Here is a 13,984-nt window from a genome sequence, read left to right as displayed (position 1 = left end):
TCCCTCACCTTTTAGGCTCCTTTGGGCCCAATGGCTGACCAGGCGAGAGGGAAGGCGCCTTCTCCCTGTCCAGAGCCCAGAGCCCAGAGCCCAGAGGAGTTCCGAGCTTTGCTCTGGGAGGGCAACCCTTCACTTGCCGCAAACCACGCCTTGCATTCCGGACTGCCCAGCCAAATTGCCTTGGTCTGGGGAGGCGGGAAGCTGTCCAAGGTGCTGGCGGGAGCAGGGGTTCTTCGCTCCTGGTCTCCACCCCATACCGGCATGATGAGAGCCGCCTGGAGTTAACCGGATAGCCATTCACAGTCCCCAGTTTCAGAAGATTTGGTGAGGCCGTAGGGAGTAGGTATATATGAAGCAGCGAAGTGATGAAGCAGGAGGCTGAAGGGTCCAGCTGGCCACCTCTCCTCGGAGGAAGGACGGTGACTGTCATTTACTGGACTAGGAGGCTCAAGGGAGGTGAGGAGGGAATCCTTGCACTTCAATGGCTGCTCACTGAGGCACATCATGCTTTGGGATGGGTAATTTGTAACGTTAGAGACAAACTATTCTTGTGAATTCTTTTTTTCTTAAGTTTTTGCTATTGGGCGCCTGCACTTGCTGGAGGGAGACAGAGAGAGGGAAGGTGAGAAATGAGGCCAGGGGAGATGGCTACAGCTCAATCCCTTCTCCTCCATTCTCCTTTTGAGGTTTTGGGCACGCACGTGTCTGCACCCACCATGATTTTCAAACCAGAGTCCAGGACTAGAAGCGCGGTCCACCATACCGCCTGCCGGCCCCTCTTGCGAGTCCTTTGAAGGGATAAATAATTGTTATTTCTGCGACTCATGTTGAGTTGAGTGCTTGATAGATGAAGGTCACTAAATATTTATTGATTGAATGAATTTATTAATAAAAGTTAATAAAACCTATTATAGAGAGTGAAAATATCCTATTACAATACAGTTCACTCCAAATATATTTATTGAGGAATCTTTGTATTAGAATACTATGTTTCTCTATGACATAAAACCAATAAAATGCTTGCAACAGTTATTGAAAAGTTTTGTGTCCCTACTGAAAAGCTACAACCTACATTTCTTAGGTCCCAGGTTGCCCTGGACCTGATACAATGTATACTGAGCGCATGGAGAGCTGGACTCCCACGTAGTCCAGTGCAGTTCACAGTGCAAATAACACATGCCCTAGCTCTTGTCAAAGGTACATTTAAGATTGCAGTTCAGGTGGCCAATGGCGCTGTGGTGAAGGCGCTGGATTCCCACATGGCCAACCACAGTTGGAGCCTCAGGCCTGGTGGCTTGAAAATCATGCCAGGCACATGTGTGTACATATATGTATGTGTGTATGTGAGTGCCCCAAATCCCAAGAGAAGAATGGAAGAGAATGGATTGCTGCGTGGCCATTCCCCTAGAGGGGTCACTTCTCATTTTCCCTCCCTCTCTCTGTCTCTCTCCAGTGAGCTCAGGTTCCCTATGGCCAAAAAAAAGAGAAAGATTTCAATTCAGTGTCAGAATGCTTTTCTTGTACACTTCGGTGGCATACTTTCCAAGGTGAGGTACAAAATTCTTTAAAAATTGTGCAAGAACATTGTTAAGCACTTTATTAAAGTTAATAGAAAAATAGGATAATAGGGGCCAGCAGCTGGCGTAATGGCCATGTTACTGGACTCCCATGTAGTCAATTGCAGTTCGAGTCCCGGACCCAGTGGTTTAAACTCATGCATGTGTGTGTGTGCGCGCATGCCCAAGAGACAGAGAGGAGAATGGAGGAGAAGGGATTGCAGCGTGGCCATCCCCCCAGGGGGTGATTTCTTGCTTTCTATCTCTCTGTCCCTCTCTGTCTTTCTGGTGAGCGCATGCGCCCTGTAGCAAAAAACTCTCAAAAAGAAAGAAAAATGGGATAATAAAAATGAGTTTATATGCCCAAGAAAATTCACAGACACGCTTGGTAGAGAGAGAGAAAGTGAGAAAGCATCCCCATGGCCAGGCATGTCGCCGTCCCCTCTCCACCTCTCCCTCCATTCAGGATTTGGGGCACATGCCTGGAGTTTCTCGGGCCACCAAGTCTGGGACTTCAAGCGTGCAACTGGCCATTTGGATCCTGCGCACATAACCCACAAGCTGGTACCCCAAACTCATGAACCTTTCAAATAAATAAAGTCTCCTTTAAAAATACCTAGGTGATAAAACACTCATACATAATTAAAAATAAGAAAAATAATCCACCTTTACCTAAGAACTATGACAATTAAATTTCGATCGAAGACATACTGAGAGTGCTTTATTCGCGTCCTGGTAAACGCTGTGGATTTTGTGTGTATTCGCAAACGTTCACATCGGGCGCAGCCGGGGGCTCCCAGGTGCCTTTCCAGGGTCTGATACCTGCTCATGAGAGCTCTGGACTTTTCACTTGTTTGCTTTTCTTCCCTGAGAGAGACAGAAAGACAGAGACAGGCACCCCACGGGGGCCGAGCTGTGCTCGCTCTGTCTTGGCTGGCCTGGGTCCCAGCTGTGTGCTCCCAGGGCGATCCCAGGACAGAGGTGAGGGCCTGTCATGTCCTGCTGAGCCACGGGCACGCCTCGACGGCCAGGCCTCGCTTGGGTTTCACGTCCACTTTTGATCAAGGGGAGTTCAGTGCTGTGTTTTATGAGAACTAGACAGTTTGCTATATGAGGTCATGGAAAATGCATGTTCTAAAAACCGACTATGTATAGATTGAGTTTGGGGCACCAAAGTAAACTGGAGCTTTTACTCCATTTGCCTATGAACTTTTTGAAGACTTTTTGAAGTCCCTTCACATATGGAGAAAAAAAATACTATTTTTCATTTCTTCTTGTATTTTATTGAAATTTGCTGTAGGGTGTATGTACTTGCCAGAGAGACACACAGAGGGGGAGTGAGAAAGCATCCCCCAGGAGAGGTGGCCACAGCACAGTCCCCCCTCCCCTGTTCTCTCAGGATTCGTGGTGTGCATGCAGACACACCTGGCTTGTCTTCTGGCCTCCAGGTCTGAGACTCGAACCATGCAGTCGGCCCTGTGGGACCCAGATGCCTTAGCCTCCGTGCCACTGGCTTGCTCTATTATCCGTGTCAGAGTGTGAACACTCAGTGTTAGAGGTCAGCCCTTCCTCAGTTCACTTTCAGAATGTGTTCATGCCCTTTCTTCAGTTTTTATACTTTCTAGAAGGCGCTACCTCCTGAACGTATGAAGGACATGATTCATGGAAATGGCCTTCCACTAAATGCTCATTATTCTATTTACTTACCAACATTTCTTTTAGGAAGGTCTCAAGAGATGCACTGTCTAGTTTTCTAGTCCTGAGGGACAGCAGGGAATTTACACAGAATAACTATTTGTTACGTTCTCCTAACACATCACTTTGCTGATAAATAATAATTGTGTTTCAGATGTGAGAATGTTTACCAGGAGATTAACAATTTGTAAAAGCTCTGACAGGGTTGATGTAAAATAATATAATTCAATTTTAAAAGCTATAATTCCAGGTGATTCCGTTTGTGCTGCTCTTCCTACTCCAGGAAGGATAAAGTAGCCTTCCTGTCAGGGCTGATTGGATACTGTGATACATGACCTGGCTACGGAGTGAGTCTGGGAAAACAACCCATTTCTCTGCATTAATCTGACTTGTTTAGTGCCCGCTCTCCCTTGGCATTCAGACCAAGTGCTCTGCACCAGCCTAATTCTCCTTTATGTGCACTGGCTGTTTTTTTCTTAAAGCACAGTTTTCTCCAAACTGCTTAAATGATGACAGTCTTGCAAAGTTCTGAAGAGTTTTTCAACTGTTTTGAATTTTAATTTGTTGCATTCTCCTTCACAGCAATCTGTGTGGGTTGTAACAAGAAATTGAAAACATGCAACGGGTGGGTTTCAGCACTCCGTAACAATATGTTCATGTAGAACTGCATCTTCGAATTCTTATGGCAGTTTTCGCTAGGGTCATTTCAACATATTTTATTGTTATTTTGTAATTATTAACTTTTTGGAAATGGAAATCAGAGATAGATGAAGTAGATAATTCAGCTTTATACAGTAAGTGAGTAAACGCCAAGTATTAGAAAAATGTTTTATCTGAGATGTTAAAATGATTCACTGATTGAGAAAGGTAGAAATAATTTCTCCATAGTTGAAGGCTAGAGCTACCAGACATTGTGCAAAGAATATTTCCATTCTCCAGGGATCTGCACGTCATGCTGTACACGATATACGTGACTGTCCCCTTATCTGTTACATAAAATGAGCCCACTGTCCTCGCTGCCACTCAGCATATTGCATCGTAATACAGCTTTGCCCACAGAACGCCAGTCAGGGGTAATAACTCCGTGTACGGGCTTGCGTTATTTCCACACGTCCTACTTGTCTGTTCTTAGGCTCTTTTCCGTTGATGTAGGTGAAAAGCTGAACGGACTTCATTCTCACGAAACAACATAGATGCTCAGCCTCAAAGGAAACTCGAGTGACCATTTTTTATAACTCCTAATTCATTAATGTGGAAACTGAGACTCAGACTGGACGAGGGGCTCACTAAACCATACAGTAATCAATGGCAGGATTGTAAATTCAAGGTGTGTGCTCTTTAGCCTGTCTTTCTAGAATGTAAACTTAAAATTCTTCGAGTTTTAAATTATACCTGGACTACTTCCATGAATCCTACTGCAGAGAGGTTTTTTGTTTGTTTGTTTGTTTTGTTTTTAAGTTTTTGCTTCTTTCTCTTTCCTTCTTTCTTTTTTTCTTTCATGAGTCAGAGACAGACAGAGAGGCATGCCGAAGTGGGCCAGCTGAGCTCAGCAGGACTGCAGTCATCCTGAAAGTCGGAAAGGTCTCCGAGGAGGGCAGTCTGACCACATGCCGAGTCCTGGGGAGGTCTGTGTGAGAATGGTCAGATGGGGAAGCGGGAGTGGGTGTTTAGAGGGAGCGGGGGATTACTCAGGTCGTGGTGAGGAGTGAGCTGCACCTGCTCCTGTCCTGGTCGCATAAACCGGAAGAGCACGCTGGGCTCTGGTGCTTGCTGAAGGCCTCCCATCACGTGGTTGCAGAAATAAACTCCCTTCTTCCCCAGCCTCTGCCCCCCGCCCTGTTCTATTGGCCGTGAACAGAAGCAGCCAGACTTACCCCCCCCCTGTCCTATTGGCCGTGAACAGAAGCAGCCAGACTTACCAGTCTTAGTGGGACGCAGTGCAGCAAGGTGCCCTGGGCCGTTCTCGGGGAGTACAGACTTGACCTCGTGGAGCTGCGTGTCACTGCTGCACCAGGTCCGCCTTGGTGTGTCTGCCGTTTCAGCAGGCGTTGGTCTGGACTGTGCAGTACTTGCTATGTGACCATGAAACACACGCTTTATCTACTGCTTCCTCCAAAGGCATTCCGTTCTCGAGCTTGGTTTCCACGTCTACCACCTTTTGCAAGTTATACATCCTATGTGGAGTGTTTTTTGGACGCTCTTTTATGGCTGCTCCCCTTAGTGTCCAGCTTGGTTTTTACCTATTTCGTCGTATTTTGCTCACTTGCCAATATGTCAACGTAAGTTAAACACATTGATTTGTTTTCCAAAATAGCCGATTACACACTCCAAGGCTCCTCACGTGTGACCAGTCACCAAGGGGCCCTGCAGCCGGGCCAGAGCAAAGGCCGCACTCCCCTTGTCCATAGGCATGAGGGTCCACACCCGCAGGGCACTAGCAGCAGCTCTCTCGTGGAAAGATGGAAAGCCGTGGAAATGCATCTGACTTGGGAAGGTTCATACCTCGTGTTCATGGTCTGGCTCTCCAGTTTTTCCCTATCCATTCCTTCCTTTGCTAGAATCTTCCATTGTTTATAATAGTAAGAGCAAGTGCTTACACATTTACTCTGCACCAGGCAACTTATGAAGAGAGTGAACTAGTTTAAGGATTGGTCTAATTATTTATTTGAGATCTTTTAGATCTGAAAGTAGAGGGTCCACCCCCAGATTATCTCTGCCCCGCCTAATCGCACGGTAGCCAAGACTGCCTCTTAGTCCAGCCTACTAATGAGACTTCGAATGTACACAGACCCTGAATCACGCCGGGGTCTTTGGAGGGTACAGTCAATATAGCAACAGATGTTGGACGCAACGAAAACCCTTACGTATTTCAGCCGGCCACAAGTCTCTCTTTGATTGTATCACATATTTCAAAAGTTTAAGTAAGACCAAGGAACTTCTTAGCAACCCCTCATACTGGAATCGTAGGTCCCTCCACCCCCTTCAGTGTCTGCTGTTACACCATCAGCCGGACAGAATGGAGGGTCTGTGCCTGCAGTAGTGGTCATCTAGAATGTTCTGTGCGTGACTGTGGATTCCCGCTGACCCCAGCCCGTGCCCGCACCTGGTGTACTGGAAGGTCGCGGGAAAGCCTGCTTAGCCATGGCTCTACTATAACGTCCAGATTTCATTAAGCCGGGCTGACCCAGGAAGAGAGGCAGGGTGTCCGGGACAAGTGGGACGTCAGTGTGATTCCTGCCATGTCTGCATGTCATCACCCACGGACTCACGCACACGTGCCCCAATCTTATCCACAACCTGTGCTCAGAATTCGTGTAAATTTCTGAGGCTAGGAATGTCTTAAATTGCATTCCTCATTTAACAAAAGAAAGAAAATCGGGAATGCCCAGGGAGACTCTTCTGTTGCCTCGTTATAGTTGGGCTCTTTTGTTACCCAGCATTTCCTGGCTTTCTGCCTTCGGCACTGACTGGGCCCAGATCTTATCGCGTGGTTCTTTCTTACCAGAAAAATCCACAGTACAGTTCTTTGGATTCAGTGGATAAACTTACAGCTGATGACTGATATTTATGTTAGCTGCATATGCTGTTATTTGACTCAACATGCATAATGCTCCTTGTCCCAGTGAGCTCATCATTTGACATTTTGTTGGTTAAGAGTGTATGTGTGTGTACGTGCATGTATACCGATAAGGGAACTTAAAAAGTTTGTAGAAAATTGAATTAAAGTACAAGTTTATTTTGGTTTAAAAGAATTTGAAATATATGCATAGCTTTTTCCGTAATACACATTGCTCATGAGCTTATTCTATGTAGTCCTCAACATGTATATCCATGTATCAGTAACTGTGTGCACACACGGGGGTGGTTGCCTGTGTCTCCTGGGTGTGTGTGAGTCAAGCACGTCTACTCGCATAGCAGTCTAACCAGTGGCCAGCATTATTAAAAGATAACGTTTTCTTTGTACTTAAAGCATACCATATCTTTTGTTTCTAAATGTATGATTTTTAGATACCTCAAGAGACTAAAAATGCAAGCCACATTTGGAGAAAGTGGTCAAAGATCCCATTATGGGAAATACTGAGCGAATTGATACGCTTTCGTGTTGAGTCAGGGTCCCCAGCAAAGGCCCCTATAGCCGTGTGGACATTCCGTGTCAGGGCCGGCTCAGCTCTAGGCTGGGCAAAGGAGAACGGGTTCTCCATCACAGTGCCTGCCGTGGGACTTGGGCTTGCGCTTTACCTGTGTGCACCCGGAATGATTTTTGCGCGTCCTTGTCTCGCTCTTAGGAAGGCTGCGGTGGATTTAACGTGCACGTGCTGATGTGCCAGTGTGCCTTTGCCCTCTCCCCGTCTTCCCATCTAGACAACCATGGACATTGGCCGTGTCAGTTAATGTCCACCTTCTGGCTCGGCTACCCCCCCACCTTCACCCCCCCGCACGGGGACCGCCCTTATTCTATGTAGTCCTCAACATGTATATCCATGTATCAGTAACTGTGTGCACACACGGGGGTGGTTGCCTGTGTCTCCTGGGTGTGTGTGAGTCAAGCACGTCTACTCGCATAGCAGTCTAACCAGTGGCCAGCATTATTAAAAGATAACGTTTTCTTTGTACTTAAAGCATACCATATCTTTTGTTTCTAAATGTATGATTTTTAGATACCTCAAGAGACTAAAAATGCAAGCCACATTTGGAGAAAGTGGTCAAAGATCCCATTATGGGAAATACTGAGCGAATTGATACGCTTTCGTGTTGAGTCAGGGTCCCCAGCAAAGGCCCCTATAGCCGTGTGGACATTCCGTGTCAGGGCCAGCTCAGCTCTAGGCTGGGCAAAGGAGAACGGGTTCTCCATCACAGTGCCTGCCGTGGGACTTGGGCTTGCGCTTTACCTGTGTGCACCCGGAATGATTTTTGCGCGTCCTTGTCTCGCTCTTAGGAAGGCTGCGGTGGATTTAACGTGCACGTGCTGATGTGCCAGTGTGCCTTTGCCCTCTCCCCGTCTTCCCATCTAGACAACCATGGACATTGGCCGTGTCAGTTAATGTCCACCTTCTGGCTCGGCTACTCCCCAGCCTTCACCCCACTGCAGGGGAGCTGCCTCCGCCCAAGGCATGGCCTGTCTTCCATCCTGGACTCAGGGAAAGACGTCCAGGCCGCTTCTGGTCCAAGCATCTCTTGGTAGTGACTCTCTTGTTGTAGCAAACAGGTTGCCTCTGGGCCGCCTCGGGGAGTGTGGTGTGCTGGTGGCCGCTGGTTTCCCTCAGTGAGCCCTCTCTAACACACCCAGCTCCATAACTCTACCGATCCGTCCCCACACCGCGCGAAGGGCCCCTGGGCGTGGCTACCTCAGGTACTGTGAGCCTCACCTCACTAAGTTTCCAGGAGCCGCCCAGCGGGATGGTGCACTAAGCCCCAGGTGGCCCGGTCAAGGCACTAGAGCCTGAATCAGGGAAGAGTTCACCTCACCCGGAAACCCTCCCCTGCCCAGTCATTTTATTTCATGTCCCGGTCCTGGAGCTCAACACCCTCAAGATTTACTCTGAAATGTGTCCTCGAGTTTCTGGTGGTTTATATTGCCTGGGACCTGCAGTTATCTTGGTAAATAAGTTATTTCCTTCTGCAACCGGTACCACATGGCCCTGCATGGTCCATGTGAGTCTCGGCCTTGGTTACTGGCCCAGGTGACGTCACAGCAGGTGAAGAGGAGCACTGTCACCTGAGCCATCCATGGATCCATGGGGGGGTCTTTGCACATTCTCCAGCTAGAGGAAGCCGTCCCTTCTCTGACAGGAGCTTTTATCCTCTTCGGGGTCTTCAAGATCAGTAACCCAGTGGCCCCACTTCAAGCCCCAGCTTCCTGTTTCTTCTCTATCTGGGACCTAACATTCGTACCAAAGACCTGCTGGTCGTGACCCTCACCCTCCCTTGTAACTTTGTTGTGTTTCAGGTAAAGTTCCAGGGCTGAATCTCTGCACAGCAGAGATCTCTGGAAATGCTGCTTTCACGATGTTCACGAGTGTGGCATTATACGATCCAAGCCTTTGCTTTTCCTTCCAAACCGCTCGAGCACTGCCACCATCGTTATAATTGCTCTGTGCCCTCGTATCATCCAGGTGCTGGAGGAGCTTCACAGGCTGGTGCTTCCCACTTCACCTGCATCTCATGCCATGGACCGAGGATGGTGTCTCAGCAGAGTTGGTGCCGGAACCTGGCAGACGGGCTCCTTCCCACTTATCGCCAGCCGCCACACACCAGCTGCTGTGGGCTCTGCCGCTGCCTGATCTATGTCCAGCTCCCAGCTGGAGAGTCTGCTGCCGAGGCTTCCATCCGAACTGTGCAAAGCAGACCCTCGCTGGAGGCCGTAGTTCAGGTGGTTTGTTTGAATAATGATGCCAAGAAGCACAGAAGAGGGATTTAGGAAATATCAAGGAGGGACCAAAAAAAAAAAAAAAAAAAAAGGCTACTATGCTGGCTTCCCCACTGGGACTTTCTGAGAAACATATTGGGCATTGGGTGATCGGAAAACTCACGACACATATATATATATATTTTTCTGTGTAAAAAAGCACCGTGACTTTTCCGCCAGCCCAGTATTTGGGAAGGCTGTGGCATTTCTTCATTTACTCTTATCTTTCATGCTTTAGCTGAGCGTTGTTCTCAAAAGGGTTAACCCACTCTATTCTGGGTTACTCACCAGAGGGCCAAGCACGCTCTCCCCGTGTGGGAGAAAGGCTCAAGGCTCAGCAGAAGAAAGACTTCCGAGGGCTCAGAGCTGCAAGTGTGCATGGCACTGTCACGCAAGTCCGTCCAGGAAAGGCTAACGGGGACGGTGACATTTTCTCCCCAGCTATTTCTACAGTTGGCGACATGCGGCCAATCCTGCTTCTTTATCCTGCTCACCTCCACACCTCCATGCTCAGCTGTGTGATAATTCTTCTGTAAACGTACAGGGATGTATTTCTAAGAGAGAGCAAGTGTTAAAATACGCCCACAACTGCGTATCGGGACCAGCAGTTAGCGTAATGGCTATGTCGCTGGACTCCCATGTAGTCGACCGTGGTTCACGTCCCGGACCCGGTGGCTTAAAACTCACACCGGGCACGTGTGCGTGCATGCCCAAGATCCCGAGAGGAGAATGGAGGAGAAGGGATTGCGGCATGGCCAGCCCCCTGGGGGGTGATTTCTCGCTTTCTGTCTCTCAGTCTCTCTCTCTCTGTCTGGCGAGCGCATGCACCCTATAGCGAATAACTCTTTAAAAAAAATCTCAGTATCAGCAATTGTTATCTAGTATTCCAATTGTGGGCAAGTTTTCAGTTTGTTTTGTTTAAATTGAAATCTAAAGGTGCCCTATCTATTTAAATGAATTTATGTCTTTCTATAGTTTGTCTCTTTCATTAAAAAATAAATTACAGTCATACAGTCCCCACGATGCTTCTCATTCGGCGTTTTTTTTTCCTTTTTTTAATTTGCCACAGAGCACATGTGCTCGCGGAGGGAGGCAGGCGGGGAGGGAGAGGAAGAACGTGCCCTGCAGTGGGGCGTTGTCACGCTGTAATCCCGTCTCCATATCTCCACCCTGTCGGATCGGGTCACAGGAGCACGTGCATGCCAGCACCAGGGTCCAAAGAATGCTTCGGCCCTGTGGGATCCAGCCCCGTCACCACTGGGCGATGGGGCCGGCCTCAAGGTGTCTCTTCAGTGGTTCCACAGTCACTAATAGCTATTTTTTGAGTATCGTTATGAACTCACAGGTCTTAAAAGATCTGGCGTGTTTCAAGTCACCTCCTAATTAAGTTGCCTGACACATGCCTAATCCTGCCAAGCATCTTTCCTGGAACTTCCTGTCCATTTGTATATTTTCTTTGGAGAAATGCCTGTACACATCTTTTGCCCATTTTTAATTGGGTTACTTGCCTTTTTATTAAGAATTCGAAGAGACTTTATATAGTTTTAGATACAAGACCCTACTTAGGTATATAATTTAAAAGTATTTTTTCCCATTTAGCAATTTTTTTCACATTCTTGGTAGTGTCCTTTAAAGCACAGATTCTTTTAATTTTGATGAAGCCCAGACTCTTTTGGGCTTGTAGTTGCTGCTTGTACTTTTAGTGTCATATTTTAAAAAGCCGTTGCCACATCTGAAGTCACGCACATTACCCTAAGTTTTGTTCTAAGAGTTGTACTGGTTCAGCCATTGAATTTGCGTCTCTGATGGAAAATTTGTGTACGTAGTGCATGCAGTGTGAGATAAAGCTCCAGTTTCAGTCAGCAGCATGTGGCTAGCTAGTTATCCTGGGACCGTTTATGGAGACGGTTTTGTTTGGCCCCTTGAACCGCCTCAGCACCATCGGTAAAGGCAGTGCCCCCTCGGCCAGTCGGCTTGTGCCAGCTCTCTGGGTTCCATCCTGCTGACCTGTGTCTACCTATATGCCAGTACCACGGTGACCTCACTACTTTGACTTTGTAGTAAGTTTTGAAATTTGAGTCCTCCTACCTTGTTCTTTTTCAGGGTCATGGGCTATCCCGAGTCTGCTACAGTTGCACGCGGACTCTAGGGTCAGTTTGTGGGTTTCTGTAAAGAGACCAGCAGAGATCCTGATAAGGGGTGAGTTGAATTTGTAGATAAAATGTAAGACATACCGCCACCTTAACAATACTATATTCTCCAATCCAGGAACATGGACTATTTCTCCACTTAGTGAGAGCTTCTCGAATTTCCATTAACAATGTTTTCTAGTCTTTAGATTAGGAATTTTGCCTTTTTTTGTTATATTTATTTCTAAGTATCTTTTTGAGACGTGCGAGGTTTTTTTTTAAATTTTATTTCCAAATTGTTCGTACAAGTGTAAAGAAATACAATTCGATTTTGTATATGGCTCATATGTCCCACAAACTGATTAGTTATATAGAGTTTTTATAGAATTCCTTAACATTTTCTATATAAAAGTATGCAGTGTGTAAAATAGAGATAGCTTGTAGACTTACAAAAACCAATAATCTTTTGTTAACTTGAAAATATTGATAGACCTGGAGAACTTTATGTGAAGTGAAATAAGCCAGGCATAGAGAGACAAATACCGCACACTCTCTTACAGGTGGAATCTAAAAACTCTGTCTCAGGAACACAGAACGAGGGTGAGTATGAGGCGGGAGAGAGGAGGGGTGAGACGGACACTGGATGTTCTTAGCACTCCACCCTCGCCCAGCTCTGCTGTGGTCATGTTTTTATGCCATGTTCTGGAATGGTTGCCTTAGGACTTATACACATTGAAACTTACCGTATTTCATATTTTCACCTAATTTCCGCCCCACAAGTGTGTGCTGAGCAAATGTTTTATGTGTGATATTTTCTCTTTTTATGCTCTTCCTTGTGCTTTAAGACACTTAAGACAAAACTACACAAATTGAGGTTCCCGGGTAAACAGGCCACACAATTTAGCAGGAAGATCCAAGTCAAGGGTATTTCTAACTGCATGCCTGGATTGATTGCCAACTCTTCCTGTTTAACCTCCTGCCCCCTTCCCGGTGGCTGGCTCTGTCTCTGCAGTCTCCTCCTGGCGTGCACACAGCCAGGCTCTGGCACGAAGGGCCCCGAGAGGTCTTGAAGCAGGACAGCTTGAGGGGTAGCAGAGCGGCAGCCCTTTCGGCATGAAGGAGAGCTTCTGAGCCTCACCCGAGCACGTGCTGAGTTTGGGGAGGTCAGCTGAGGAGCTGGCAGTGGGTACTCGAAGGAAGCAGGGCGGTGACTGGGGCAGAGCCACAGCCTCCGAACGACCTGCTCAGTGTCGTACCTGTGAATACCGAGAACCCATGGAGCTTTGGGGCACCGTTTGGTGGTGATTGTGACCGCCTCCCTGTGCCCTGGTTGCAGAAATAAACTCCCTTCTTCTCTGGCCTCTGCCTCTAAGAGAGACAGCGAGAATTAATCCTCCCACGGATAGGGATGGCCACTCCGCAGTCCCTTCTCTTCCATTCTCCTCCTGGGATCATGGACACACGTGCACACATGCCCAGCTGAGTTTGAACCACCGTCGGCCATGTGGGAGCCCGGTGACGTACCCTAACGGCATGCCTGGATTGATTGCCAACTCTTCCTGTTTAACCTCCTGCCCCCTTCCCGGTGGCTGGCTCTGTCTCTGCAGTCTCCTCCTGGCGTGCACACAGCCAGGCTCTGGCACGAAGGGCCCCGAGAGGTCTTGAAGCAGGACAGCTTGAGGGGTAGCAGAGCGGCAGCCCTTTCGGCATGAAGGAGAGCTTCTGAGCCTCACCCGAGCACGTGCTGAGTTCGGGGAGGTCAGCTGAGGAGCCGGCAGTGGGTACTCGAAGGAAGCAGGGCAGTGACTGGGGCAGAGCCACAGCCTCCAAACGACCTGCTCAGTGTCGTACCTGTGAATACCGAGAACCCACGGAGCTTTGGGGCACCGTTTGGTGGTGATTGTTGACCGCCTCCCTGTGCCCTGGTTGCAGAAATAAACTCCCTTCTTCTCTGGCCTCTGCCTCTAAGAGAGACAGCGAGAATTCATCCTCCCCGGGATAGGGATGGCCACTCCGCAGTCCCTTCTCTTCCATTCTCCTCCTGGGATCATGGACACACGTGCACACATGCCCAGCTGAGTTTGAACCACCGTCGGCCATGTGGGAGCCCGGTGACGTACCCGCATGCCATCTGCTGGCCCTGGGCTGAGAGTTTGAAGCTGTGCTTGTAGTGATCTGAAGAACCAGCTCATGGTCAC

The sequence above is a fragment of the Tupaia chinensis genome, unplaced genomic scaffold (assembly GCF_000334495.1).
Source record: "Tupaia chinensis unplaced genomic scaffold, TupChi_1.0 Scaffold000191_1, whole genome shotgun sequence".
In the NCBI taxonomy this organism is placed as follows: domain Eukaryota; kingdom Metazoa; phylum Chordata; class Mammalia; order Scandentia; family Tupaiidae; genus Tupaia; species Tupaia belangeri.
This window is presented reverse-complemented; position numbering follows the sequence as displayed.